The sequence below is a fragment of the Rana temporaria genome, chromosome 1 (assembly GCF_905171775.1).
Source record: "Rana temporaria chromosome 1, aRanTem1.1, whole genome shotgun sequence".
NCBI classification, from domain to species: Eukaryota; Metazoa; Chordata; class Amphibia; order Anura; family Ranidae; genus Rana; species Rana temporaria.
In genome coordinates, this window is record NC_053489.1 from 324,357,822 (window position 1) to 324,371,246 (window position 13,425).

Here is a 13,425-nt window from a genome sequence, read left to right on the forward strand (position 1 = left end):
ATCGGACCCTGTAACAGAAGATCAACCCCCAGGGGAAAATGCTAGGGGGCGTCAGCCACCAGACGCACCAGGTCCGCGTACCAGGAGCGACGCGGCCAATCTGGGGCAATCCGGATTGATAATACCCTCGGCTTCCACTCTGCGCAGCAGGCGAGGAAGAAGCTACCGAGGAGGGAAGGTGTAAAGCAGGCGATAGCGACCCCAAGGAGCCACCAACGCGCCTGACGCGTCAGCCCACGGGACCCGTGCCCTGGCCAAAAACATGGCACCTTCCGGTTGAGGCGGGACACTAGAAGGACCACGCCTGGAGTGCCCCACTTTCGGCACATATACTGAAAAACCCCTACGGGTGGAGAGACCACTCTCCGTGGTCAAGCACAATCCGACTTAGGAGTCGGCTTGCCAATTCCGTACTCCCGGAATGTACACGGCCAATAGAGCCGGAACGGACCCTTCGGCCCACCAAAGTATGTGCGCAACCCTCGTCGCTGCAACAGAGCTCTGTGTGCCTCCCTGATGGTCGACGTACGCCACAGCGTTGACGGACAGGGTCCCGAATGGTCGGCCCTGTAGATCCAGGGACCACCAGGTAATTCAGAACAATGATTGGTAGGTGGGTCGCCACCTGAGTCCAGCACCCCAGGGCTGACTGGGTGCCCCAAAAACCCCTCCCACAACCGGAGAGGCTGGCATCCGTCGCGACCACTGTCCAGTGGCTTGGCCGAAACGACTTCCCGGCCCGAAGCACCGGAAAACATCAGCCACCACACCAGGGACTAGATGACTCATCCGAACCTGGTAATCCAGAGATGACGGAAGCTAGTCCCCACGTGACAATAGGTCCTCCAGTAGCACCCTGGCGTGGAATTGGGCATACGGAACCGCCACGAAAGAGGCCACCGTCAGATCCAGAACCCTCAAGCAGAATCGCAGAGATGACCACCACTAGGTCGACAACTGCTGCCCAGCAGATTGCTGAGTCTTAAATTTTTCCGTTAGGAGAACAAACTCCCGCCCCGGCGGAATCCAGGACTAGTCCCAGGAATTCCAGTCCCAGACGGGACCAACACTGACTTCTGGACAAAAACAGAAGCCAGCCAAACTTCCTGGAGAGTCTGACACGTGATAGACACGGCTCCACAAATGCAGAGTTCTCAGAAGCTCGTAGGAGAATGTCGCCCAGACACCCCACGATAAACCCCCGCTGACACAGCCGGGCCAGTATCGGGACGAGCACCCCGGTAAAAACCTGTGGTGTCGACACCAAGTCGAGCGGGAGGGCCACAAAAAGAAAAAGGTCCTCCCTGACCGCAAAGCCCAGAATCTCTGGTGCTTAGAGCATATGGGAACATGCAGGTATGCGTTCATGACATCCAAGGACGCCAGAAAAAAATTCCCATCCTGAAATTTTGTACTTTACAAAAAAACAACGAGGGCCCTGAGGCCCAGGATTGGACGGACCCCGTCCACCATGGGGATTACCAACAGATTGGAGTATTACCCCTGAGACCGTTCCATTGAGGGAACTGGCACCATCACTCCCCTGATCAGAAGATCCTGGACAGAACCAACCAGCGAACCGGAGGAAGCCAGAGGACGGAGGAAAAAATCTGTTAGGCAGCCAAGAGAGAAAATCTATCTTGCACCGCGAGAAAACCTCGCAAAGCCAACGGTCGGAAAGAAGAGGCCTCAACCGAGCCGCAAAATCACAAAGCCAGCCCCCCACCCGACACGGGCGGGGGCAGACCTACATGCGGAAGCAATACCGTCCGCAGGCCCATAAGGCACGTGGTGCCAGGCGCGTCACAGCCCCGCAGCGGGGGCCTTAGCACCCTGCAGAATACCCACCGTGCTGGGCGCACGAACCGCTCGGGAGAGGAGGGCCCTCGCCGACGGCGAGGCTCCTTGCCCTTCCTAGCAGAGGAAGCAGCGTGCTCTTACCACCCGTGGCATCCCTAGGGGTGCCAACCCGGGAGGCCCAAAAAGCCGCCCACCCCTAAAGGGGTGAGTCCACCAAGGACCCTTTGAGGATCGGTCCGAAGACCAGCATGTAAGCCACACGAGGCGGCGCAAACACCCCCACACAGGCGGAGGCCCTGGAAAGCAAGGGAAGCGCATCCAGGACCGACTCACAGACGAACTACAGACCCCGAACCAAACGTTCAGCTAGGTCCTTACAGGGCTCAGCAGCATCTTGTGCCCCCAGCTCCTGCAGCAGGAGCTACAGCCCTCTAGTCAGAGTTTGTGACACCAGAGACCGCGTCAAGACCGGTCTCAGCGGGGTACCCACAGGCAGGAGCCCCTTCCACGGGCAACGTGGCGGCTTTGCTCCATCCGGACACCGGGGGGTCCACAGGAGGAGAGACCCACCTACTTACAAAGGGGTCGCAAAGCATTCAGGGACTGCAAAAAATATATATATATATATACACTGCGGTGTAACATAAAAAGTCCAAATAAGGAACACAGTTGCAGTGCGCTGCGTTTTTGCGGAACCCAAAAGGGACCGGTACATCTGGTACCTCCGCCAAAACCACAAACCGTCTAGTTACTGAGCTATAAGCTCTAACCGCAGAAAATAAGAGCTCCAACAAATTCCTTGGTCGCGTGGGTTTTTTATATCCCGCATCCACTGACACCACAGAACCAGACGCAATAGCCGGGCATAGTATAATGTCAGCGGCATCCCCCGAAGCAGGCTCAGGGAGGGGGCGCTTTTTTACCCCCCAACCAGGCACTAGCTGCTTCAGAAATAACACTCCCTCAACAGAAGTGGCAGGGGGAGGGGCATCAAGGGTTAACTCAGGCCTTAGTGGGGAGGATAGTACCTAGCACAGGCTCCAGGGCATCCCACCACCGAGTTACCCAAACTGCTAAGCAGAGAACCACCCACGGTCACCTCCCGGCTGTTCTAGCTCTATTCTGAGCATGAGGGCCCCCAGGGAACTCACCACCCCGCCTGGTGCATCGCGCTGAGAGGAGCCTGATGATGTGCTGAGAAGCCGGCTGCGCTGCTGACAGTCCCCACGGAGAGATTCGCGGTCTCTCTGAGCGCTAAAACGGCCACACGAGGCCAAACGAAAATTAAAGATGGCCGCCGTAATGCAAAAAAACTGCCAAGGACCACAAGAAAATGGCCGCCGAGATATACAAGGCGCGACTACGGCAAAATGGCGGCCGTGGCGCACTTTTCAAATTTTTTTTTTTTTTTTTTTTTTAACAGACAGCCAGCAGCCACAGCAGCATAGTAAAAACAGCACACAAGTCCTGCAGAGAACACTACAGCCCCCTGCAGTGAACACACACAGCCCCAGCTAACACACAGGCCCCGGTGATAATAAAGGAGACCCCAGAAAAATCCCCCTCACAGCCGCTACCCAAAAAGGAAGGAAGGAGAGGAATAAGGGAGAGAGGAAAGCAGGGCGAACCCTCAGTCGACCTCCCCAGGGAAAATTCCAGCCAGACCACTTACCTGAGCAAGGGTCACTACTTACCTGTCCTGCGACTACCGGCTGGAGGTATCCCAGACAGAACCAACGTCCGCTAAACGGCATGGCTGTCGGCCAGACACACTGTGACAAGGCCATAGAGACCGGTCATATGTGTGCCCTAGAACCGAAGTTCCCCGGCCGCCCCTGGAGCAATGGGGCCTGTCGTGGACGTCCCAAAGCTGAGCTGAGGGCCGGCACACGCTCGAAGGCCGAACCTGGGGGGACTACAAGGGTCGAGGACCCAGCCTGTCACCCAGTCGGCTGTTGATAGAAGAATCGCAGGATTCAAAAATGCAGGAACAAAATAATAAAAAGCGAGAAAAATCGCAAGAAAAAAATCGCAAGAAAAACTCCAGAGTCCAGGACTCCAGAGAGAGCCTGACTCTCCTGACGGTTAGGCAGAAACAAACTGAAGCTGCTAGAGCAGAGTGGGGGTTATGCCTGGGGGAGCCACGCCCCCTGGGAGGAGCGGCATGAAGGAAAGTTTTTAACACCTTAAGTGCTGTAGAATTCTGCCTAAATCTCCTGGTAGGAAGAAGCATAACCCTAAGGTCAATGAAGGCTGTGTCCGTCTATGAACGAAAGAGAAAAAAAAAAAAAATTACTCACTTCTATCTGGCTGTTACTAGGCAGATTTCGCAATCTGCTTAATTCCTGGTCCTAGGTGGTTCAACTTCCTGTCCTAAGACCCCATTGCCTCCTGGGAAATGATGACACTCATTTCCCAGGAGTCTCTGGGCATTACTGTGCCTAAAAATCGCCCAGCATGCACCTCTTCCTGAAAACCAGGAAGAAAAAGGAACTGGGCTTCACATGCCCACACATATGATGAATGCGGCCACAACATGAGCTGGAGGATATAAGGCAAGTGTTTGTAATGATTTCTGGAAAGATTGGGGAGCTATTAATATGTTTTAGGGACTATTTAATGTGATAAATTTTAGCTAGCAAAAAAAATAATTATGCCTGTAACCCAACAAACATGTTTTACTTACCTCCACTGTGCAGTTCCTGGTCTTCTGGGGTCCCTCGGCTCCTCCCCGCAAGAGCTAACCCCATTCATGGGAAGCGCTCTCCCAAGGGGGTTAGCTTGCGGGCGCGCTCCCGTGCTTTAGCTGCGGACTATATCACTCGGCCCCGGCGCAACGCTTTATTGGATGTGATTGACAGCAGCGCGAGCCAATGGCTACGCTGCTATCAATACATCCAATCTAGCCAATCAACGGCCAGACTCCGTGGAGAAGAGGACACCGGGGGACGCGCACAGCAAGTGACCGGGCTCAGGGGGCCGTCATTGCCAGGTGTTTTTTCACCTTAATGCATAAGATGCATTAAGGTGAAAAAACACACACCTTCACAACCCCTTTAATGCATCCTATGCAAAAACATCTATTACCGTCCCCCAGTCCCCTTGTTTTACTTACCTGAGCCCTGAATAGTCCTGCGTCGAGAACACACTGGATCTTTGCCCAGGGTTCTCAGCTCTTCATTGGATAGATTGAGAGCAGCGCAGCCGTTGGCTCCCGCTGCTGTCAATCAAACCCAATGACCCAGGGGGCAGGGCCGAGTCCTGCATTCGGCAGCTATGGACACCGAATGCAGGACTCGGGAACGCCCTGGCAAGATAACCCCCTTGGGAAAGCTGCCAAGGGACCACAGAAAAAGGCGTTCGGGGCCACGCTGTGCAAAACAAGCTGCATAGTGGAGGTATGTATGACATGTAGGGATGAGCTCTGGCGCGTTCGCACAGTCCATGTGCAGAGCCCACCAGGAAGTCTGCACAGCGCTGCGCTAATCACAGGCAGGGAGACATTGTCCTGATGCTCGGCTGCAGAGATCGGGAAATGTCTCCCTGCCTGTGATTAGCGCAGCGCTGTGCAGACTTCCTGGCGGCTCTGCACGTGGACTGCGCGAACACGCCGGAGCTGATCCCTAATGACATGTTTGTTAATTTAAAAAAAAATAAACCGTTACATCCTCTTTAATGGAAATTCAGGTGTTTTCCTCCATGTGTCGGCATAGGGCAGCCTAGGTGCTAGGTACAGGCATAAAAGGCTATGCTCTGCTGGGTATACGGTCAAACAACTGAAAACATGACTACCCCCGTACAGTTGTATGCAAAAACATTGATGATAGTGCCACCATATTCCTAGAGTACAAGTAGGGTTGCCACCTTTTCCTTAAAGCGGGAGTTCACCCAAAAAAAAAAAATTTAACATTAGATGGATGCTCATTGTGTCTAGGGGAATCGGGTAGTTTTTTTAAAATCCGAGCAGTACTTACCGTTTTAGAGATAGATCTTCTCCGCCGCTTCCGGGTATGGGCTGCGGGACTGGGCGTTCCTATTTGATTGACAGGCTTCCGACAGGCTTCCGACGGTCGCATACATCGCGTCACGATTTTGCCGAAAGAAGCCGAACGTCGGTGCGGCTCTATACTGCGCCTGCGCACCGACGTTCGGCTTCTTTCGGCTACTCGTGACGCGATGTATGCGACCGTCGGAAGCCTGTCAATCAAATAGGAACGCCCAGTCCCGCAGCCCATACCCGGAAGCGGCGGAGAAGATCGCTCTCTAAAACGGTAAGTACTGCTTTGATTTAAAAAAAACACCCGATTCCCCTTGACAAAATGAGCCTCAATCTAATGTTAAAAATTTACTTTTCGGTGAACCTCCACTTTAAGTCAAACCCAAACACGTAAGTGGCGTACGACAATTTTTTTTTAGTATAAACTTTACATATATTTTGCTATTAAATAACATTTCTAATCATATGAAGTTAAAGCGGAGTTCCGGCCACAATTTCACTTTTTAAATATAAATACCCCTGTAATACACAAGCTTAATGTAGTCTAGTAAAGTTAGTCTGTAAACTAAGGTCCGTTTTGTTAGGTTGTTACAGCATTTAGACACTTTATAAAATAGAAATTGACTGGGGCCATCTTAAGTGTGGGCATCATGAAGCCAGACTGTAGGACTTCCTGGATTTCAGCCTTGCAAATCTAGCACATGCTCAGTGCTGCACAAGCAGTGTCAGATCAGGTTTCAGCACCTGTACTGTCCAAGTCACATGATTCTTTGAGACTGGGGAGTGCACAGACTCCTGGAAAGTTACGCCCACTACATTCCCAGGAGTCTGTGCGGTGTAGGTTAGGAAGCATTAAGCACCTAAGTGCAGGAAGTGGGAAGATTAACTATTCTGCCTAGCAACAACACTTTGAAGGCATCTAAAAAAAAAATAATAAAAAAAAAAAATTCGTAGGACTAATGACATTTTTTTAAAACTACTGATGTAATGTTACATTTATGGGTGGAACTCCACTTTAATAACAAGAGTTCCCCTTTCAACGTAAGGGGGACTCTGCAGACTCTGATGTGTGGAGAACTCTGGGGCTTCTAACATAATGGATGCTCTGGGAATCCTGATTTAAGGGGGAACACTGAGAACTCTGGTGTAAAAGGGAACTTTGATGTAAGGGGTGTTCTGATTTGCCTTAGTGTACTCAGGAGAGAGAAGGGGGGAGACTTCAGTCACAGACAGGGATGGATGGTGAGCTCACTCACCCCTTGGCAGTCAGCACCTCTCATCCAGATGTATCTGAGGCTGCTGGACTTCAAATTTCCCACCCCCCACTTTCCTTTTCTGAGGCACATCGCTGTGGATTGGAGGGTGAGCAGAAACAGAGGGGGCGGGGTGGAAGAGGTGCAGATCGAGCCCTCTCTTCTCTCCCGCCTGTGTGTGTGTTTGGGGGGGATTGTTAGTGCATGCTTTGGGCAGTGTGAAAGAATGTAACAGACAACTGCAGCCAGCAACCCTGCTGGGAAGCCATAGTAAAGTCTAACTAATGTGTCCGGGTTTCAGGCAGTCTGAAACCCGGACACAAACCTGTACTGTCCGGGTGAATCCTGGACAGGTGGCAACCCTAAGTACAAGGCATCGCAGAGGTGTGAATGAGGCCTTAGCACCTTATAGATAGTACAATAACACAATTCTACAAGTAGAGCTAAAACAGGGACCTCTCTCACAGAATGAGCGATCTGATTATAAGTGAAGGACAGTTGTCAATTGCCATTCAGTGGCATAAACTAGTAATAAATAGTCTATAGTGCCTGAGTTACTACTATACCATGTACACACACAGCTGACCTCACCTCCCCAAATCACAGCGGACACCTCACTCTCCCGTTATCAGTCACCTCCGGGTTACGTATGTCGTTACTGTAGCCGCCACTACAATCCGCCGTTTGCTATTGGAACCTGTAACGCTGGTTGGCTGCGAGAAGCTGCCGGTTTAGGAAACGCACGCCCCAAGGGGCGCAGCTAGTCACCAACGGCAACAAGAGCGACGCTACGGAAGCCGATTAGGTGTAAAAGACGCGACGCCCGTGTCACGTGACCAAGGCTGAGACGCACTTTGCCTGTCATGTGCTAGTCTGGGGTCGGAGTGTTCTGTCATATTTTCCAACTCGTCAAATATGACAGAACAGGGGCGTTCGGCGTTACTACGAATACACAAGTAGCAAAAGGAGAAAAAGCGTATCATTAGTCCGCCCCCTAGTCCTCCTCGCCAATCAGATAGAAGCAGGCGTGTATGTGAGTCTTGAAGAAAGAAAACTTTATTAACTATTGAGCATTACGAGCATTTCCTTTCTGTGTCATAGGTCTGCTTTTCTCCGCCTCCAGCTGAGTCCTGCTGCTGGGAGGGCACAGGTCAGGTGCTATCTTTCTGTCCTCCACATTGACAGACCTGCAGAGGAGGCGCAGTGATCACTGTAAAGGTAAGAAGGGGACAGCTTTTCTATAGGACATGTAAAGTGCTAGGCTGTGTGTGGGTGTCATTCTAGTGCTCTATGCTTCTATAGTATGCAAACAGTTCATAGAAAGGGTCAGCATTGCCTGGGTTTAGGGCCCATTCACATCTGTGTGATATGCATTTATTATTATTATTATAATGCATTTTGCGCATCTTTTTAATCCGAAAAATTCCCCATGATTGGCGGACAGTTAAAATTGTGCTGATGAGAGCATTTAAAGTAGAAGTCCATGCAAAAACGAAAATCCCTGCATCTATAGACGTCGCCAATCTAACACCTAACCTATCTAGCCCTGTAAAGAAGCCAATCCGACCTGATCTTCAGTGGCGCAAACTCTGCAGAGGACAACGGCTGTGAAATGAATTGGAAGTGAGAGACTTGCTATGGGGCTTCCATTGTTGGCTGTGTCCTCTGCACCGGCCTACACAGCAAAGCCACGGCTGATGGTGCATCATGGGATCGAAAAGTTTAAATCCCAATGTGCATATATAAAGAGTATACAATTATTAAAATTTTATTTATATATATATATATATATATATATATATATGAGAGTTGTCCCGATACCACTTTTTTAGGACTGAGTACAAGTACCGATACTTTTTTTCAAGTACTCGCCAATACCGATACTTTTTATTAAATGTGTCCCCAAATGCAGCCATGTCTCCCCCCCCCCCCATATATGCAGTCATGTCTCCCCCCCCCCCCCCCATATATGCAGTCATGTCTCCCCCCCCCCCCCCCATATATGCAGTCATGTCTCCCCCCCCCCCCATATATGCAGCCATGTTCCCCCCCCCCCAAAAAAAAAGCAGCCATGTCCCCCTTACCGTACATGCTGCCGCATCGCCGCGCCGCATCCCCGCTTGGTTAATACGCGCAGGGAACATTACAGCTTTGAATAGCTGTAGTCTCTCGCGCCGCGCTGCGTATAGACACTCCCCCTTGCTCGGGATTGGACAGTTCAGCCGAGCAAGGGGGAGTGTCTATACGTGGCGCGGCGGGAAAGACTGCAGCTATTCAAATGAATGCTGTAATGTTCCCCGCCCGTATTAACCAAGCGGGGATGCGGCGGGATTCGTTCGGCGGCGGGGGGGATGGGGAAGTATTCTATTTTGGTATCGGTACCGATACTAGTATCGGTACAACCATTATATATATATATATATATATATATATATATATATATATATATATATATATATATATATATATATATATATATATATATATATATATATATATATATATAATGTGCAATATGCTACAAATTAATAATACAAAGATCAAAAAACGTATGGCATAGACCAGGCATGTCCAAAGTCTGCCCTGCGGGCCAATCGTGGCCCACGTTCTGGTTTTGAACGGCCCGCCAAGTTATTTAGACATGTATATCTTTTGTGGCCCCCGACGATCTCCCAGCGACAGGGCCACAAAATATGTATATGCCTTGGAACGGGACAGGGAGGAGGCGGGACGAGCGCTGCCCGTACACACACAGGAGAATTTCCTGTTTATGGGCGGCCTCTGTATTGAGAAGTCCCACGCTGCCATTGGACGACTGTTCTGTCTATTAAAGAGGGCGCTGTGTAAACAGGAGATTCTCCTGGCAAATGGCGTGTGCCTTCCTGGCAATGGTAAGGCTACATTCATGGCAATGGTGGGTCTGCAGATGGGCACTTGTGAGGCTGCAGATGGGCACTGACCCTTATTTTGCTTCACAGTTCTTTATTAACATTTTTATTTTTATTTTTTTCCCTGCAACTTTGCTCTTAAAGTGAAGGTGCGGTATATCCAAATATACGCCCGAGATCATCTCTTTACTCACACACAACCACAAAGGCCAGAGAATTCTTGTTGAGCAGTGTATTAGTGCTCGGAAGAACACACTTGGACCAAATTTTAATGGTTCAAAGAATCTCAATCAAAATGGTCAGCCCTCACGCATGTTCACATCAAATCTGGCCCTCTTTGAAAAAAGTTTGGATACCCCTGGATAGACTGATAATAAAGTGTAATGTGCTCTTTAGTCCACATGGTGGAATAAAAAAAAAAAAAAAAATTGGTGGAATCAGGTCAGAGCGGCTTCAAAAAAGGTATGTATACTTCTTTTTTTCTTTACAGGGCTAGAGAGGTTGCTGTTAGAATGCTGGTGGCTATAGATGCAGGTATTTTAGTTTTTGCATCGACTTCCACTTTTAACATTGATTGTAGTCAAGTTAAAGGAGTTGTACAGGGCTTTGTTTTGTCTTTTTAAATAACAAACATACCATACTTGCCTCCACTGTGCAGTTCGTTTTGCACAGAGTGGCCCAGATCCTCGTCTTCTGGGGTCCCTCGGCAGCTGTCTCTGCTCCTCCCCGCAAGAGCTAAGCCCCCAAGGGGGTTAGCTTGCGGGCGTGCTCCCGTGTGATACAGTGGCGGCCATAGCTGCCAAGTGTATAACTCGGCCCCGGCGCACCACATCGTTGATTTGCTTGACAGCAGCGGGAGCCAATGGCCGCACTGCTATCAATCTCCAATGAAGAGCCGCCTCAAGCTGGGGGAAAGCATTGCGGGAACGTGCCAACAGAGTTTCGTGGCCCAGGTAAGAAAGAACGGGGGGGCCCGAGAGTGCAAGGTGTTTTTTCACCTTTAATGCATAGTATGCATTAACCACTTAAACCCCACACCATTTGGCTGGCCAAAGACCAGAGCACTTTTTGCGATTCAGCACTGCATCGCTTAAACTGGAAATTGCAGGGTCGTGCGACGTGGCTCCCAAAATTTTTTTATTTTTTTCTCAAATAGAGCTTTCTTTTGGTGGTATTTGATCACGTATGCAGTTTTATTTATTTTTTGCGCTATAAACGTTTTTAAAAAACAAAATTTGGCGTGGAGTTCCCCTTCAAGATCATCAGAGTACAAGTCACATGCCAAAGTCGGATCAGTCAAGACAGAGATCGATTTTTAGTGATATTCAATGGGCTGAAGTAGGATCAAAGTCATTTTTCCGGGGGAAGTTTCTATTGATATGTCATCTTGTACATTGGTAACACTCTGTTAACTGTTGATTCCCAGGAGGATAACGTAGGAGGAGAGGGGGAAGCCCACTTGAAGAGGATTTTTTTTTTTTTTACCTTTATTACAGCAGATATGAAAATCGGCAGCTTAGTATATCTAGGTGTCTGCTCATCAGCATGTATACCCAACAGTGCCAATTCAGGTGTACAAGGGGTAGACGGGAGTTGATGGAATCGATAACCGCCATCCAAAACCGTGCCACCTGTGGACCTGTCCAAAACATATGAAAATAAGAACCCTCTTCCATATGGCAGCTAGTACAGATATAGGAACGTTGTGGGTAGCTTCTCTGCAATCTCTGTGGCGTAAAGTACACCCTATGGAGAAATTTTGTCTGGACCAATTTGTCTCTGGAGGCCATCATCAACCTCCAATTATTCTTCCCATTCCTCCCTATCTAGTGTAGGAATATATTATTCTCTACGTGCAATTGTTCCCAAAGCCTGTCCATCTTGGATGACTGCACACTGAGAAGGGCCAGGTAGAGTGCGGATAGAGAATCGGTCAAAGATTCCTGTGCCAAAAAGTGCTCTATCGGGTCAGCCTCAAGCATAGAGGGATTTTTAAATTGGGAATGTATTGCATGCTGTAATTGGAAATAACAGAAGTACATCCAGCGAGGTTGCCTGAAAGTAGTTGACAGTGTCCCATAGAGTAATGGCTTTCCAGAGGGCATAATATCCCGCAGTTGTCAGACTAGGGTGTGTGGCTCCCTACACTGTCCATCAATATAAACACTTAGCCCCATAGTCTGGGATGGCAAGACACTCTCCACTTTTTTATTTTATTTTTTGGATAGTGTATGATTTCAGTATAACCTCAGATGTGCCACCTTCCTCCACTATAACATATGGCCATAATCATTATTATTATTATTATTATTATTATTATACAGGATTTATATAGTCACAATACAATTCAATACAGGAGGGATCAGAGGGCCCTGCTCGTTAGAGCTTACAATCTAGAAGATAGGTTGCTTGAATAATAATTGCAGATGAGCTTGATGGTGTTCAGGGACTTTGCACAGGAAGTTGCTGGGGTTATGATGCTGCTAACATACAGTAGTCTGAACAGTTGTAGAAAATAAGGTGCTACAGCATAATGATAATTGTGCATGGGTCTCTTGCTTCCCCCCCCCCCCCCCCCCCCGTTTCTCATTGCTAAGCATAATTTGGACTACAGAGATCAAACCTAAGGGCAACAGTATCTCCTCACCTTTGGACTTTACTCTGAAAGATAGTTACTGTTTAGAGCATGTGTTTAACAATTGTCAACATAATTAAGACTGTTAGCCCTGAAATCATTCATTTCTTTGTTTGCAAACAGTGAGGCTTGTGAAGATTATGCTATTAAGTAATATTTGTTTTTGACTAATTGGAAATAATTACAGTAATAAAGAAAACATTTCCATCATAATGAGGGTTTCAGGGTAGCGGTAGAGGACAAACACAAGTGATCTTTGTGTTGTAACCACCAGGAATGAGGTTTGTGCTGCTGGCAGTTCATTCACTTTTACCTACAGGTAAGCCTAGATTAAGGCTTACCTGTAGGTGCTCGAAACATCGCGGCTCTGGCCAATCACAGCGCCGGAGCTGCAATTCTCAGAAGGAAGAGGGTGAAAGATGGATGCTTCGTGGAGGCGAAGAAATCGGGGACATTTGGTTTCAGGTAAGTGACACATGATGAGCTACTATGTGATGCGTAGTAGCCCATTATGCTTTACCTTTGCAGGGAAACAAAGAGGAAGTAACACCCATCAGGGTTTACTTCCTCTTTAAGACCTCTTTCACACTGGAGTGGTTTGCAGGCTCAAGTGTGCTAAAAATAGCGCCTGCAAACCGACCCTAAACAGCTGCTGCTGTTTCTCCAGTGTGAAAGCCCCGAGGGTTTTCACACTGGAGCGGTGCGCTGGCAGGATGGGAAAAAAAGTCCTGCTAGCCGCATCTTTGGATCGGTGAAGGAGCGGCGTGTATACCGCTCCTTCACCGCTCCCGCCCATTGAAATCAATGGGGCTAGCGGCCGAATAGCGCTGCAAAATTAGCAGTAAAGCTTTA

At 49.0% G+C, this 13,425-nt stretch overlaps 2 protein-coding genes across 3 annotated transcripts in view; one reads left to right on the forward strand and one right to left on the reverse strand.

Moving 5' to 3' along the window:
* Positions 1-7,837, reverse strand: part of CCDC171 (coiled-coil domain containing 171) — a 131,892-nt gene extending 124,055 nt beyond the window's left edge. The window contains exon 1 of the mRNA XM_040360270.1: positions 7,642-7,837. The gene's annotated coding sequence lies outside the window, so the exon portion shown is untranslated. The remainder of the gene's footprint in view (positions 1-7,641) is intronic.
* Positions 7,838-8,120: 283 nt separating this feature from the next.
* The window catches only part of ACO1 (aconitase 1), an 88,401-nt gene continuing 83,096 nt past the window's right edge, over positions 8,121-13,425 (forward strand). Inside the window, exon 1 of one of the 2 annotated variants that reach the window (XM_040360316.1) lies at positions 8,121-8,272. The gene's annotated coding sequence lies outside the window, so the exon portion shown is untranslated. The remainder of the gene's footprint in view (positions 8,273-13,425) is intronic. The other variant, XM_040360308.1, reaches the window with a different exon arrangement.